Source organism: Nannospalax galili, unplaced genomic scaffold (assembly GCF_000622305.1).
Source record: "Nannospalax galili isolate Female #2095 unplaced genomic scaffold, S.galili_v1.0 scaffold150, whole genome shotgun sequence".
NCBI classification, from domain to species: Eukaryota; Metazoa; Chordata; class Mammalia; order Rodentia; family Spalacidae; genus Nannospalax; species Nannospalax galili.
Genome location: NW_008329320.1, coordinates 463,862 through 478,493, shown reverse-complemented (window position 1 = coordinate 478,493; position 14,632 = coordinate 463,862). Strand labels below are relative to the sequence as shown.

The 14,632-nt window shown below is 42.4% G+C and overlaps 1 protein-coding gene across 5 annotated transcripts in view; it reads right to left on the bottom strand.

Annotated features, from left to right (window-relative positions):
* Positions 1–14,632, bottom strand: part of Prlr (prolactin receptor) — a 228,739-nt gene that overhangs the window by 172,871 nt on the left and 41,236 nt on the right. For 2 of the 5 annotated variants that reach the window (XM_029564606.1, XM_029564609.1), the window contains exon 1: positions 7,152–7,415. The exons of 1 other annotated variant lie outside the window; for it this stretch is intronic. The gene's annotated coding sequence lies outside the window, so the exon portion shown is untranslated. Of the gene's footprint in view, positions 1–7,151; positions 7,417–14,632 lie in introns of those variants that run through there. 2 more of the 5 variants (XM_029564611.1, XM_029564612.1) reach the window with 2 other exon arrangements.

The following is a 14,632-nucleotide window of genomic DNA, read 5'->3' as shown; positions in this document are numbered from 1 at the left end:
GATATCTGGTAACCAGCTAACCTCTATTGACAAACTTTACATTGAAATTCCATTGGCCAATCTATTTATTTACCCAAGAGTGATCACATTAGGAGCAAAAACTTGTCAAAGTCATACTTAATAATTGCAGCCATTGTTTTACATTAATTAGGTATGAGAGGTTGGCTATCATTGTGTCTGATAGAATGATGAGCCACACCTTCCAGCAGGCAGAGGAACAATGAGAGAACCATTTGGCACTCCTGGTTTCAGCAAGATTGGAAGGAGAGCTTCTGTGTGCTTATATTCATTTCAAATGATTTAATATATAATTACATCCAGAAACATTTCTAGGCAGATGCTGCCATTCAGACCTATTTTTCTGAGTCCTTCTTCAACCCTTAATATATTTAATAACACCAATTTTCACTATCCAATTCTCCTAATCTTAGATCTCATTATTGATTAAGCACAATTCTTTGTGAAGAAGGAAGAATGAGGAGGCTGAAATAATTTGACCCAGTAATTTCCCTTTTTTATGATTAATGGGACTAGATTCTAAAGTTCTATTTAGCAGAAAAAAATTAGAAGACCCAAGGCAACCACACAGACTACACGTGTGTTAAAGGAAGCTCTTTCTGAATGCTCCTCCCCTTGCTTTGTCAATACAAATTCGTTTCTGTAGGTTTGTCTGGAAAGCATCTAGGAAGTAGTCCTGAGAGGTGTTTTAAGATCTCAAACTGTTAGGCAGAGCTGACAAATGAACACACGTGGTCCAGGATATCCACTACATTAGGCTCACACTCCACTGTTGCTCATTGAATTTTGGGATCTTTTCTACCTGAGAGAGACTTATATATGGGTCCGTGATAACTTGCCAAGGGCCTTTGTGGGTATTCTCTACAGATCAGTATGCAAAATATTTCAGACAAATGAATCTTTTGTGAAGATAATTTGCTGAGCATTGCTGTTGCTTCTGAAGGTGCCAGGTCAATTACAGAACAAGTTAAAACTGTTGATCTAAGGAAACTAGCCATAGGCAATTGACCTTTTCAAGTTTATCATCAACAGAAACAGTCTTTCCCTCTGCACAGCTGGACAATGCTCTACATCGCCCATAGATTTCTATTCAGATAGGTTTAATTACTAGTGTCATAAGCAATAAAAGAAGAAAAATAACAGAGAAAGCAGCAATCGAGAGAAAGACAATCACAAGTAACAACTTCCATCCCACACTTGTAGATCCCAGCCCATATTTCAAGCGTACTCAAAATCTTCAGATTAGAATCAGTATACCAGTGGGATGAGTCCTGGGCCATAGGTATATGTGGATATGCTCATTCCTACCCTGGAGCACTCTAGCAAAGCATATAGTTCCTAGTATTTTTAAATAATGTTGGTTTTATAGACAATCTAACATGAAAGAAATCAATTTAATTGCTCATTCTTGGCATCATTGCTCCAAAGAGACCATCTGCAGTTGTTTGTAGTGTCATTGTGTTGACTGAGGATGAAAAACAAGCTCGCTCCGCTATACGCGGTTGATCTGCCTTATTTCACAGTGTGACTTCCAGGACGGAAAACACGCTGCTTCACAGCAGGGGGTCACTGCGGCCTCCCCAGTGATTTAGTTCATTTAGATAAAGGAACAGTCAGGATCTGCAGACCTGGAGGATAAGTGTTGAGAGGGACAGTATCTGCCTTTCTCCCTTTCTCTTTCATTAGCCGAAAGCTGCAAAGAATCCATAGTCTGGGAAAGCCAAAGAGGCAAATGGGGAATAAATGGCTCGGAGACCCCCACAGGCCTCCTCAGAGCAAACGAGCAGCACCCAAGAAGAGAAATTTGGACCTTTTCTTTTTCTCTTTTCCCCCTGGTCACATAGGTGTGTCTTGTGATGAGGAAAAAAACATTCAGGGTAGGGTTATTGAGGCTGTTAACCAGATGTCACTGCATTGCAAACATCGGGGCAGCAGAGCCTCTACATGAAACCTTGACCTTGGTTTCTCTTGGAGAAGAAGTCATGACAGTCACATTGAGCTTCATGGCTAAAAATTCCACTGGATTTGGTTAGCTTTCCTTTACACCATAGGGAGAGATGCCATTCACTCAACCAATGGGGCTCATCACTTTTGAATTGTATCCTAAATAGCCATCATAACAAAAAAATGCAGCCTCCTTTTTATTAGATAATAAATTAAGATAACTATGTCCTCTTGGTTGCAAGCTGGTGCCCCTAGAATTCTATCATTGACTTAAGAAATAATACTTGTTTCTCTATAATTGTATAAGATTCATCACCAGCATTTACTAAGTGTGCATTAGATGTCAGACATGAGTGCGTTATCTGATTGCAAATTAGTGATAAAAGCAGGAGGCGAACACTATCATTTCTATCTCCAGCAGAGTCATAAGTAAACTAACTGGTCCACAGTCATGGACCCTAAGAGCAGAGGCAGGATTTGAATCCTCTGGGCTTAGAGCCTCTGCAACCCATGCTCTGTCTCTTGCAAGTCATTGGCGTCTCAAAAAGTACGGATATAATATTCTGCAGCCTCCTCACAACCTACTCAGCTTTCCTATTTCTCAAAAGCTTTTTTATAAGTGAGATTGCTAATGTAGGGAATTATACTTTATAGAAAGAAAATACGGACTGTAAACCCACTCTGTTTGGTTCCCCCACTTAAAATAACACAAAGCCATCCTCATAGTCGGCGAGAACCTGACAGATTCTTTACTCTCTACTACACTTTCTTTTCCTCAGCTACTGCATGGACACATCATATGCCAAGAAAGGCAGCACCTTACAGAGTGTGAATCCCTGCAGGCAGCATTAAGGGACAGAAAAATCTCCCTGTAGTCTTTCCCTGTTCCTACTTAAACTTTTTTTCATTACATTTGTGTGTGTGTGTGTGTGTGTGTGTGTCTGTGTGTCTGTGTGTCTGTGTGTCTGTGTGTTGGTATGCATGTGGAGATCAGAGGCCAATTTGTGGGAGGTGGTTCTCTCCTTCCACCATGTGGGTCCCAGGGATCAAAGTCAGGTCATCAGGCTTGGCAGCAAGTGCCTTTACCCACTGAGCCACCTAACTCCCTCGTTCCTACTTTTATCATTTGGAACACTGAAGATTCTTCCTTCCCTTGGGTCTATAGGGAAGTCTTTTAAAGAATAGACAAACATTTTGCTCCCCTGGGAAAACATCCTAATTTTCTCTCGCATTGTCTGGGTTCCTCAGATCTGTCTCCTTGTCATCTTCCCCTGGACACATTCTGAGTTGCCAATGTGCCTTGTTAAAGGTACATTACAGAACTGGGTAAAGAGCTCTTTACCTTAAACTTCAGGCCCTCTGGAAAGACGCACAGGCCCAGAATATGCCTCCATCGACCAGAGAGTGAATCCTGATCCCAGGCCCAGGTCTCCCTCTAGAGGAGATGATCATTTTTGCTTCATTTAATTTAAAGACTTTCAGGACATGAAATAGAATCTCCAGGATCCAGGATCCAGGATCCAGGTTCCCCCTTTAGTTCTTACGCGAAGAAGGGCCACAGAGAAATCCTGGACCTGTCCTAGTTCACCTGCGGTGGGCCACTGACATGCTTGTGAGCATGCAGTAAGTTTGCTTTAGGTTCATAGCCTAGTACTGAGTGGAGCAGTGCAGTCTCAGGGTTATGGGCTAAGGAGTCTCAGTAAATAGCAAGCAGCATGGTTTTTAAAGCACATCCCCAAGTCTTTTTACAAGTCACTCACTCAGAGCTTAGGAGTTTTCAAAATATTTTTTCCTAACTGAAAGAGAGCAGAACTCAATTGACTTAAATTTATTGTTTTTTTTTTTTAAAAAAAAAAACCCAGAAAAATCACTTTAGAATGTGCAAGACTAGACTATGTCAAATGGCCATTTTTACATATGGGCTGAGTTTTAAAGTATCAGAAACTTGGCTTTGTGTGTGTGTCCTTACCTGTAAGACTTAGCTCTTTTTAAATGCCAATGACAACATAGAATTCCTGATAATACTTATTAGTTGATTAAAAGTTTTTCCTCCAGAAGGAATTTAAGTTAGAAGACAAAAACAAATAGACAATCCTGGAGGAGTAGGATGATCAAATCTGGCATAGTCCTGGTACCTATCACATCACATAGGCCCTCAGCTTGTGTAGACCTATAAATCTGCCCAAACCTCTCCTTCTTCAGGCCATGTTTCTACTTGGCCAAAGGCATAACTTAGCAAGGCTGTAGGTGACAAAGTGTAATGGAGTTCCAAACACTTTTCATGTTACTCAGTCTTCCAACTAATGCAAGGTCCCATGAGACAAGTCATTTGATTTTGGCACTTGAGGAAATGGGTGGTTGTTAAGGTTGCCAGGTCACACAGATAGTAAATACTCAGTAAATGAAAGTGTTTCTAGTTTTGAATGATGATATTTTGGCATGACTTAGGCCTAAGCCCGTCTCTGCATTAAATCAACAAGGAAGTTTTGTTTCACACAAACAAAATTTCAAAGAACTACTAGAAAGAGTTTAGAGAAACAATTCTTGGACATCATGAAGCATCTTTTGGCGTCCAACTCTCCTTGGGTAGCAGACAAGCCGAGCTGCCAGTTACCATTCCTGCTCTCTAGGCTTGGTCTTCTCCTCACTTCAGATACCTCACCCATGCTGAAAGGTGACAAAAGCCCTATATCTCTTCCACCTTAAATTCCAGGATGTGTTAATTTCACGTTTCTGTCTATGTGACTAGCAAATTGAATCTCCTCAAAGTTTACCCTCCCTTAGAGTTAATACATGCAATGAATGAAATTATCTTTAAATAAATGATAGATCAGTAAGCTACTCCAATTTCCTCTAAGGTAGTATAATTTTATTCTCCCCAAACACTTGTTTGGTTGAGGGTCAAATAGGAACATTCACTTTCATAGAAAAACTTCCAAATGGGTTATCTGAGTTCTTTGGCTTGAGCTCTTCTAATAAAAATAAAATATCAGTGTTTGTGTGTCCCTCTGCCCTGGACCCAGAGGAGGAACCCAGTGGGGACAAAGTCTTCTTGGAGATATACTTCTAGAAAATGCAGAAGCCCTATAACAACACCTGGCTACAGTTCACTGTGGATTTGTTTGGTTGTTAATAATTAACACTGGAACTCTGACACCAGGAGAAGGCAAGAATTGTGTCTTAGAGGCTGAGAACTAGAGTTGGAGGCATGTCAAAGGACTGGAATAGTCCAGATGTCTGCTTGAGATCAACCAGCTGATGCTTGTGGTGAGGAGGGACAGATGGCAGTAGGGGAATTGTTACTATATTTTGCTCTCCATTTATGTTCAGAACACCTGAAACAGGATGAGTGTTCTCCACCATGCTGCTGCTCTCAGACTCACCAAATATCTTATCAAAAGGTACTTAGGTACTACAGAACTCAAAGCATGTATCCCTGTAATGCCATACTGTCCTGGATGGTAGCAGACTACTTGAGAAATATCTGGTATCATTGAGGGGCACTGTTAGTGTGAAATGGATTCTGAATTTCAAAGGCTTAGTGGGAAAGGGAAACATTTCATTACTAACTATACTATTACATGTGTTAAATGATATTTAGTCTATATTTAAATGAATAAAATATTCATTTAAGTATTGAAGAGCTGGCTCAGTCAGTAAAGTGCCTGATGCAGAAGTTTGAGGACTGTAGTTCGGATCCCTAGTCCCCATGTAAAAGGCCAGGCTAGTGGTGTGGCGTGTACCCAGTGCTGAGGAGCCGGTGAAAGACAGATCCCTAGGGCTTTCTCACCAGCTAGTTTTGCTGAATTTGTGAATTTCAGGTTCAGTGAGAGACTTTATCTCAAAAAGAAGGCTGAGCGTGATTGAGAAAGACAACTGACGTCAACCCCTGGCCTCCACATGTATACACCACACACATTTCTTAAAATTAAGCACACTTATTTCTGCATCCTTTTTTAAATAGAAAATTCAAAACTCTCTCTGTGCTCACAATTCTGTTGGGTGGTATTTCCATAGCAAGGACAAATAGCTTATCCTGAGAGTTAGCCACAGTGTGCTGGTGACACCAAGCCACCTAGATTGGAACTTAAGATCCAGGCTCATCCTGGAGGGTGTAACTTTGTCACTCAGAGAAGGGATCGATGTCTTGCTGAAGCCTCAGTTTACATAGAGGAAGCAACTTTCCTCCAAGATTCTGGGAAGTGCTGGTACTACTCGGGCTCCTGTGTTTGGACGCACCTGGTCTCTAAGCCAAAGACAGCAAGAGAAGGAAGAGAAGCAGAGAGTCAGGATAAACCTCTCACTGCAGAGCACCAACATAGCTACCACTAAACCTGGGGTAGGGCATTGCTGCATTCCACTCCACCATCACTCAGACAGTTTTTGGCATCAGACTATGGAATCTTCTTGCTAAAAATCTCTTTCATCCACTGAAGGACAGTTCTCTCTGGGAAGCTGAATATTATTTCCTCTACCATTGCCTAGAATAAGTATTTTTGCTCGTCTCTCCTTATCCTGTGATGAACCTGCCTACGCTCAAGAATCAGATCCTTGCCCCTGCTGGGGTTGGTGCCAAGTCTGCTAGAGGGAGCTCATGGAGGCCTGTGGCCAGGACTGTGTGAGGGTAAGTAGGGGCAGCTGGTGTGCAGCAGGAGCTTATCAAATTACCAAGGATCTGGCTCATTCAGCCCCTGGAGAACCTTGGAAAAACCAGTTTGCTTATCTCTGAAACAAGTATGCAAATAACTGCTTTGGAGGATTCCTCCTAGGGGTAATGTAGGCACTCTGATACCATCAAAAAATGGGCACAACACTGGCATTAGGTTCCAGGTGGGAATCAAGACACCTGAAATCTTGCCCTTGTCCTTCATTAGCTTTACCACTATGACCAACTCTCCTAACTCCTCAGCCTCAGTTTCCTCATTTACAAAACTGGGCTAGATTTCTAAGATTCCTTTCATCTAGAAGAGTCCATGATATCCATGACTGCAAGGCCCTCAGATAACAGAGAAAAAACCTTGAATCCTGTAGTTTAGTTACTTGTCCAAAGTTACACTGCTTTGGGGCAACAACAGTCAGCAGCTTCTTGCCTCCCAGATCAGAATTTTCCATCTCAAATCAGAAGTCTCCCTGTTCACCAGTGAAAAGAGGTATGAGAATTCCAGAGTAAGAGGAAAAGATTTCCATACCTTGGCCTTAAGGTCAGGGAGTCCAGGCTTCTAAGACAAGTCAATCAGGGCAAATCAGCTCCATCAGAGCCTCTCTCTGGACAGCAACTCTTCTGGGCTTTCCCAGAAGGCAGCTCAACTTGACTTTGGCCTATTGTGCCAACCTCCCCCTTTGCCAGACAGGTCTTGCTCCCTTACTCTCTTGCACGGCAGTCCCCTGGAGCAGCCACAAACAGTTACCAAGGGGCTGTGCCAGAAAGTTCTCCAGGTCAGCCCTTGCTATCTTCAGCAACTTGCCCTCTGATATTTCCTCTTATTCCTAGAATTCATTTGAGCCCACCTGATTTGTTTAACCATCTGCACCAAAAACCAACACACTTTATTTATTTTTTACAAAGGCTGATTCTGATGGGATCTGGAATGAGTAAATACGTTCATTCACGTCAGCTGCTCCTCCAGGCAGCCTGGGGTCACCTAATCCAGGACACACTATAGTGAGCTTTTATCTAAGACTTGGTATGGTAGCCCTAGCCTGGCTCACGTGGGTGAGCCTCAGATGCTGAGAAGCTTGTTTTTGTGGGTGCCTCAGGAGGACGGGCCTTCATTTATTCCCCTCTAGAGAAGTGGTCATTGTTTTCCCCTTTTTGGGGTTAATTGCACTATGCAGAATACCAGCTTGGAGAGTAGGGAAAGAAAATACAAATTGCATCTACCCTTTCTTCCCCTTTACTTTTTATTATTTTATTAAAAAATTTATTGAGCTTTTGTAAATTCCATACAATAATTTTTAATCAAATTTAGATCCCCTTCCCCATCCATGCCAACTGCCCGCCCTCCTCTTCGCCTCCTGCTGGACCTCATGTATTTGGCCATATATGTTAAGACCTATCCAGTCAAGCATTTGTACCCAAATGTCCTTTGGTGCAAGTTCATCCACTGGAGTCTAGTCAGCCTGTCTAGAGTTCTCCATCACCCAGTAGTAATCAGTCTCCAACAGTTCCCAGTCCCCTTTACTTTTTAGCTAGGAGTATCCTTTAAAGCATTCTCTTGGTATTGCATAGAACTGGTGGAGCTCACTCTAACTACAAACTGCCAGTAACAATTGATAACTAGGTATATGTCAACATATTCTGCTATCCTGGGAGCTTGTAAGTGAAATCTGGCACAATCCAAAAGTCACTGAGACCTAAATAACAGAAACTGTTTTAAATGATTTACAAGAATTAATTTATTTAACTTTGAACTGTATTAGCTGGTATTTGGGCTTAATTGTGTCCCCTGGTGCACAATACCTTTATATATTAAAGTTGGAACACTCAATATCTCAGAATTGGATCTTATTTTGAAATAAGGTCATTACAGATAGAATCAGTTAAGATGAAGTCACGGGCCCTAGTTCAACATGACTTATTAAAAGAGCCTAGTTAGATTTATACACATAGGTAGACAGACACAGATACAGTCAGATAGACACATATACACATACATGGTACCATGGAAACATGAAGAAAGAAGCAAGGTGATGCCTCCATAAGCCAAAAAATGTCACAGGTTACTACCAGAAGTGAGGAGAAAGTCAGGGAACAGGTTCTTTCTCAAAGGCCCCAGGGACAAGCAAGACTGCTGCTACCTCAATTTCCAGAACTGCAAAGCAGCACATTTCTCCCATGTGAGCCCCTCAGTTTGCAATATTTGCTACAGCAGCCCCTGCAGACTAGTAGTGAACATCCTATTTTATAAGTGGAAACCAAATCCCAGAGCAACAGACTACTTCCCCATGTTACATCCTAACAAGCATCAGGGACTTTCTCTAGAATATTCTTTCTTAAGAACAGTATTTAATAATTCTGCTTTGGCCTAGACAATAAAATGCTTTTGCTTTGACATAAAGCTTAATTTGAGGATAGTGCTTCAGTAAAGAAGTGAATACAGGAATCCTCTGTAGTCAATGATATTTCTCCGAGCTGATCATATCATAATGTCCTGTTAGAACAAATGTCATGGCCATTTTGTGTCTACGCATAATCAAAGTGGAAACTTTTCCCAACAGAGGTGGTGAAGAAATGCCAGGTAGCTGGGTACCTCAGCCTACTGATGGACAATGCTGTTAGAGCTGGCTCTGATCAAGAAGAAATATTACCTGAGTGATTTCACTTGAAGATGACTGTGAAACAAAGCCACTATTGTTGCTGACATTACAGAAATGACATGATTAGTGAATGAGCTATTTCAAGAAAGCCTTCCTTACCAGTATGCCTTCTCCCTCAGGAAGCCTGAGTCACCAGGTACGGAGGGAAAGAGACTTTTAAGGAGTACTAGGTCCAGGCTACTTTATTTTAACAGCCCCCTCATGTTCTCCATGTCTTCTGTCTTGTTCCTTCTAAACCATTCTCCACATTTCAGGGAGACCTGTCCTTCTGCAAGTCAAATCTGCTTACACGTCTCTCCTGTCTCTACTCTTCCCATAGTCTTCCTTAGCTGGCACGTCTTGTCCGGCCCAAGTCCAACCCGAGCACTGGTTCTGTCTTTCTGTCCCCAGTCTCATGTGCTTCTCCCTAGGCCAAATATTTCAAGTCGAACAGCAGTTATTCGAACAGCAGTTTTCCAGTCACCACCATGCTTCCTCAACACTTGTGCGTATCTGTCCTAACTGTGGACTCCTTTTCCCAGGAACATGCTACCAGAGCCTCCCTCTTAATTTCATCTTTCAGTTTACTCTGAGGAACTCTACCTAGTTGGTCACAGTTTGATCCCAGAACCCTTGTGCAGGCATTGTCCCTAATGACCTCAGGATCACAGACCTCATCACATTTTTTGCCACCATCAGTGGATCTTGGGCCACTCTCACCAGCTGTTTGGGGACAAAGACTGTTTTCTTCACTTTTGTGTTTCTGAGACCTAGCCTATTGTATAATTGGTACTTGATTAACCTATGTGGAGAGAACATGTGACTAATCAAATGATCCAGAGTTTAACTTTACAAACAATAAGGGCATTGCCCTGCTCTCTGTTTGAGTGCCTGTCCTTTAATGTAATGTGGTAACGTCATTAGAAATGCAGGGCTCCTGTGAAAGAGCTGATGTCCACTTCATGCCTTTCTGGGCTCTGTACCTTCATTTCCTTGCCCCTCTGCATTCCAGGGGGACCTTGATCCCTACGCCGAAGTTGTACTTTCATTATAGGTAAATATGTAGCTGTTCTCCAATATCTATGGCTGAGTAATGCAGGGTTGGGTAGAAAGGAGGGCACAAAATAAGATCAAAGGAGCTAAGTCTAGGAAGCGTTCTCAAAAGTTGTGAAGAAAGTGTGGATGGGAGGAAGAGAGAGAGGAATTGTGTGGAGAGAGTAACAATTCTGGGACAGAGAATCATGGCCCAGAGCTTTGCCTTCTCTCTCTCTCCCCTATTACCAAATGTAGACTTGGCCCTAGATTTTCGTGACTAGTCCATTCCAGACGTGAAGGGAAATGCAAATGAGCAAGGAAATAAGATAGAATTGTGTTTGGTTAGCACCCAAATAGTAGATGCACCTTGAAAACAGATTCTTGTGAGACACAAACGTTTTGGAGTGAATTCTCTCCTACCCATGCTCAGTAGGCCAAACACAAAAACAAGGCAGGAAAGTAGAAAAGAAAACTTGTTGGGAAGAAGGGTTCCAGGGAGAGGGAGAGGATGACAGAAGGGAACAGGAAGTGACTGAAAATGACTAAAATTCATTATATACATCTATGACAGGGTCAGACAATAAAAAAATAAAATTTTTGGTATAGGCCCTCCCTCCTCACAGTGCTGGGAACTGAACTCAGTACTTTGTACATACTAGGTAAATGTTCTACCACTGAGCTGCAGCCCTAGTCTAGACAATGTGAACTTAAAGGTAGGAGCTCTTCTCCTGTCTGGGGAACTCATACATGCAAGAGATGTCCCAGACACCATCCAGGTACAAAGAAGTAGCTAGATGCTGATGTGTTAGGAGAGACCAGCTGTTTCTAGGCTGATGCTGCATTGAGATCTGAGTCTGAGAGTCTGATTTTCCTGTGCTTATGTTTCTGGTTACCTAGGAGTTTTTGACCTGCTTCTGTTGCTGCATGGTTTGAAGATCTCTTAGGTCAGAAGGTAGGGCCCACAGAATCAGTGTAGGCCCTCTCTTCCATGGTCATTTGCTTCCCTCAGAGATTTCCAATCAGGAGGCTTTGAGTAGGGACGAGAGCTACTCTTTGCTCAGTGCCCCATGTCTACATCCATGCCTTATTAACTGTCTACAGTGATATGTAAGCCCTCTTGTATTATTAACATAAATGAGGACAAGGAGTAAGATATATGTCTTTGGATGACCTCCACTCTGCAAAATAGCCTTTGAGCAAAGTAGCCCCAAGGTTCAGTCTCTTGGGTAGAAAATTCTCGAGTGCTTTTTAGCCTGCTGGCTGATTGCATAAAGTCTTATGAAAATAGGATATGGAGAGTTCCAAAGCAAAGATTCTAATCTGCTTACTGGGATCATTCACCATTTTCATTATACAGAAAGAAACAGATCTGAGTATCAAGGAACACTAACATCATGCTCTGGCAGAGAACCTGATTTTAAGCACTGACTTTGAAGTAAGGCACAGGTATGGGTGATAAAGGCTTACATCGTAGCATCAGGAGCTAGTGAATTCTTACTTGCAGGTTTCTGCGGGTCCTACAAGTTCCATCTGACTCATTACCTTTCCTGGGGAGCTACCTACTTCCACCCACATTGTAAACTGAGCCCCTGGGGCTGGGTTCCTACATCACTGCATGTAGGCCACTGTTATTGCTGCCTGGATATTCTCTCCTCCAGAATATGAATATCTGGATGTATACCTGGTTTGTTATTTCAAAGTCATTTTTGGTACCCGAATCATTCTGCTTGCTCTCCTCGTTCCATGGAAATTTCTTGGGTTAATTCTTTGGGTTTCTGATTAGGTTGAAACAGGAGTCCTTTGGTTCCATCCATAGTGCATTTCACAAGCCAAGGGCAGGGGTTAGCTAGGGAGTATTCCCCAGGGAAGTATTCCTCTGTGGCATGGGAAGGACTCATCTGACCAAGCAGCTGCATTTTGCCTGAAATGGTGTGCCTGGGACACACTGATCTGGTGTCTAGGAGAATTTGAATTTTAGAGAAGGTTTTTTGAGGTTTAATTGGTTTGACAAATTATTTATTGGGTGCCTATGATGTGTTTCAGTCTCTGTGGGAGCAGGTGGCTACCTGAAGCAGAATCCTTCCCTATTACAGTTTGGAACTGTGTGTTCATCTCTTTAGCTTGTTTCCCACTTCCCTAAAATCTCCTTTCTTACTTCTCTCATGTCTTGTGTCCTTGCTACTATTTTCCCCTCTCATCTCCCTGTTTGTTGTTTCTGCTTCTTATTTTGTTGAAGAGTTTGCCCAAATGGATAATCAGGCTATGGTATGTCCATACAATGGAATATTATTTAGTGTTAAAAAGCAACTGCTATCATGCCACGGAAAGGCATGGAGAAAACTTAAAAGCATATTACTTAAGGAAACGAAACAAACCAAAATCCAAAAAGCCCACATTTGGCCTGACTCTAGAAACGGTAAAGCTGGGGCTGGAGAGATGGCTCAGCGGTTGAGAGCACTGACTGCTCTTGCAGAGGACCCAGGTTCGATTCCCAGCACCCACATGGCAGCTAGGAACCATCCTTAACTCCAGTTCTAGGGGAATCTGAAGCCTTCTTTTGAACTCTGTGGCATTACATGACATGGGTGCACTCACATCATACATGCAGACAATACACTCATATACATAAAATAAAAATAATCAATAAAATATTAAAAAGAAAAGGTAAAGCCATTGAGGAATAGGTGGAGCATGGGAATTTTAGGGCAATGAAACTATTTTGTCTGAGATTGTGATGTGTCATCATGTATTTGTTAAAACTCAGAAGTGTCTGAGACAAATAATTGACCCTAACATAAGCTACTGGCTAGAGCTAATATTGAAATGTTAGTGTTGTTCCATCATCATAAATATGCCATATGAATGCAAGATGTTAATAATACCAGGAACTGTGGGGAAGGGAGGGTGAGCTATATGGGAGCTTTCTTCATCTTTCGTTCCCCCATGTTTTTTTTTTTTTTTTTTTTTTTTTTTGTAAAACTGAGACTGAAAAAAAAAAAAAAGAAGTCTGTAGTGCTGGACAGCCTTAGTGTCAACTTGACACTCCTGGGTCGAAGGAGCTTCAGTTGGGGAATTGCCTCCATCGGACTGGTCTGTGGCCATGTCTGTGGGGCATTTTCTTGATTATTGAGTGATGTAGGAGGGCCCAGCCCATTGTGGGTGGTGCCACCCCTGGGCAGGTGGGCCTGTGTTGCATAAGAAAAGCAGGCTGAGCAGGGGTCAGGGGAGCAAGCCAGTAAGCAGAGTTCCTCCATGGCCTGTGCTCCAGATCCTGCCTCCAGGTTCCTTCCCTGAGTTCCTACCTTATGCTCCCTGATGAACTGTGAGATCTGGGAGATGTAAACTAAAGAAACCCTTCCCTCCCAGGTTGGTCAGAGTATTTTGTTACAGCAATGGAGAGACAAACTAGAACATACCACAAACTACCCATACTGCTCTCTGGCAGAGGCCTTCAGAGCTTGTCATCTGGCCTCTCTGTGTTTGAGTAGACCCTAGAGATGTTCCCAAACCCACACTAATTCATCTTTCATCTTCCTGAAGGACTAGCCTGTCACGTGACTAGTATGCTGTGGCTCTGATCTTTGTTCCCATGCCTGACCCACACTTTGTCTCTGAAACTTCCTGTGTCTTGAAGGAGTCAGAGACCCCTTGACTCACTGGTTTTGTAGTTAACACACTGTTAATTTGCCTATCACTTGTTAAAACATGCATCAGCTCATGGGCCCCCCTTTTTTTCCCACCATTGATACCCTAATCACATCTCACCCCACTTCTAATCCCCAGATTGAAAATATGAGAGGAAAATTCAGAATGGACAGAGGAAAGGGAAAGGAAGCTCATATACCTTACCTGTGGTCTCCTGTGGTCTGTCACCTCATTTATACACCTGGTTAGAATCTGCTACATATTGGTTATGAAGCCTAAAGGCAGGTGACACTCTCCTTGCTCTTACTACACCAAGAAGGAGAATGTTGGAGCTCTAACCATTCATCTTTTACAACCTAGTGACAGGTAAAGCCCATTGTTAATGATTAACTTGCATATCAAGGTATGGAGGATTGTTATCAGACTCCTTATGGGGATAGGAAACTTGAAACAGTCATGTGATAAAAGAAGACATGTTATTTCAGATGGTTCCCTGGACTGGGACTTGAGGTCTCGGGAAAGCTTGCTCACATGTGTCTACTGAATTTGGTAGTAGAGGAGGTGGGAGAGGATCTTAGTCTTTTAACAGGCTCTAAGGGAAAAAAAACGAAAGCTAATTTTGAGGGAAAATACTGATTTTCAGGTTCTTTGGGAGGATAACCTTGCCATCTATAAATCAGAATATCTGGAATAT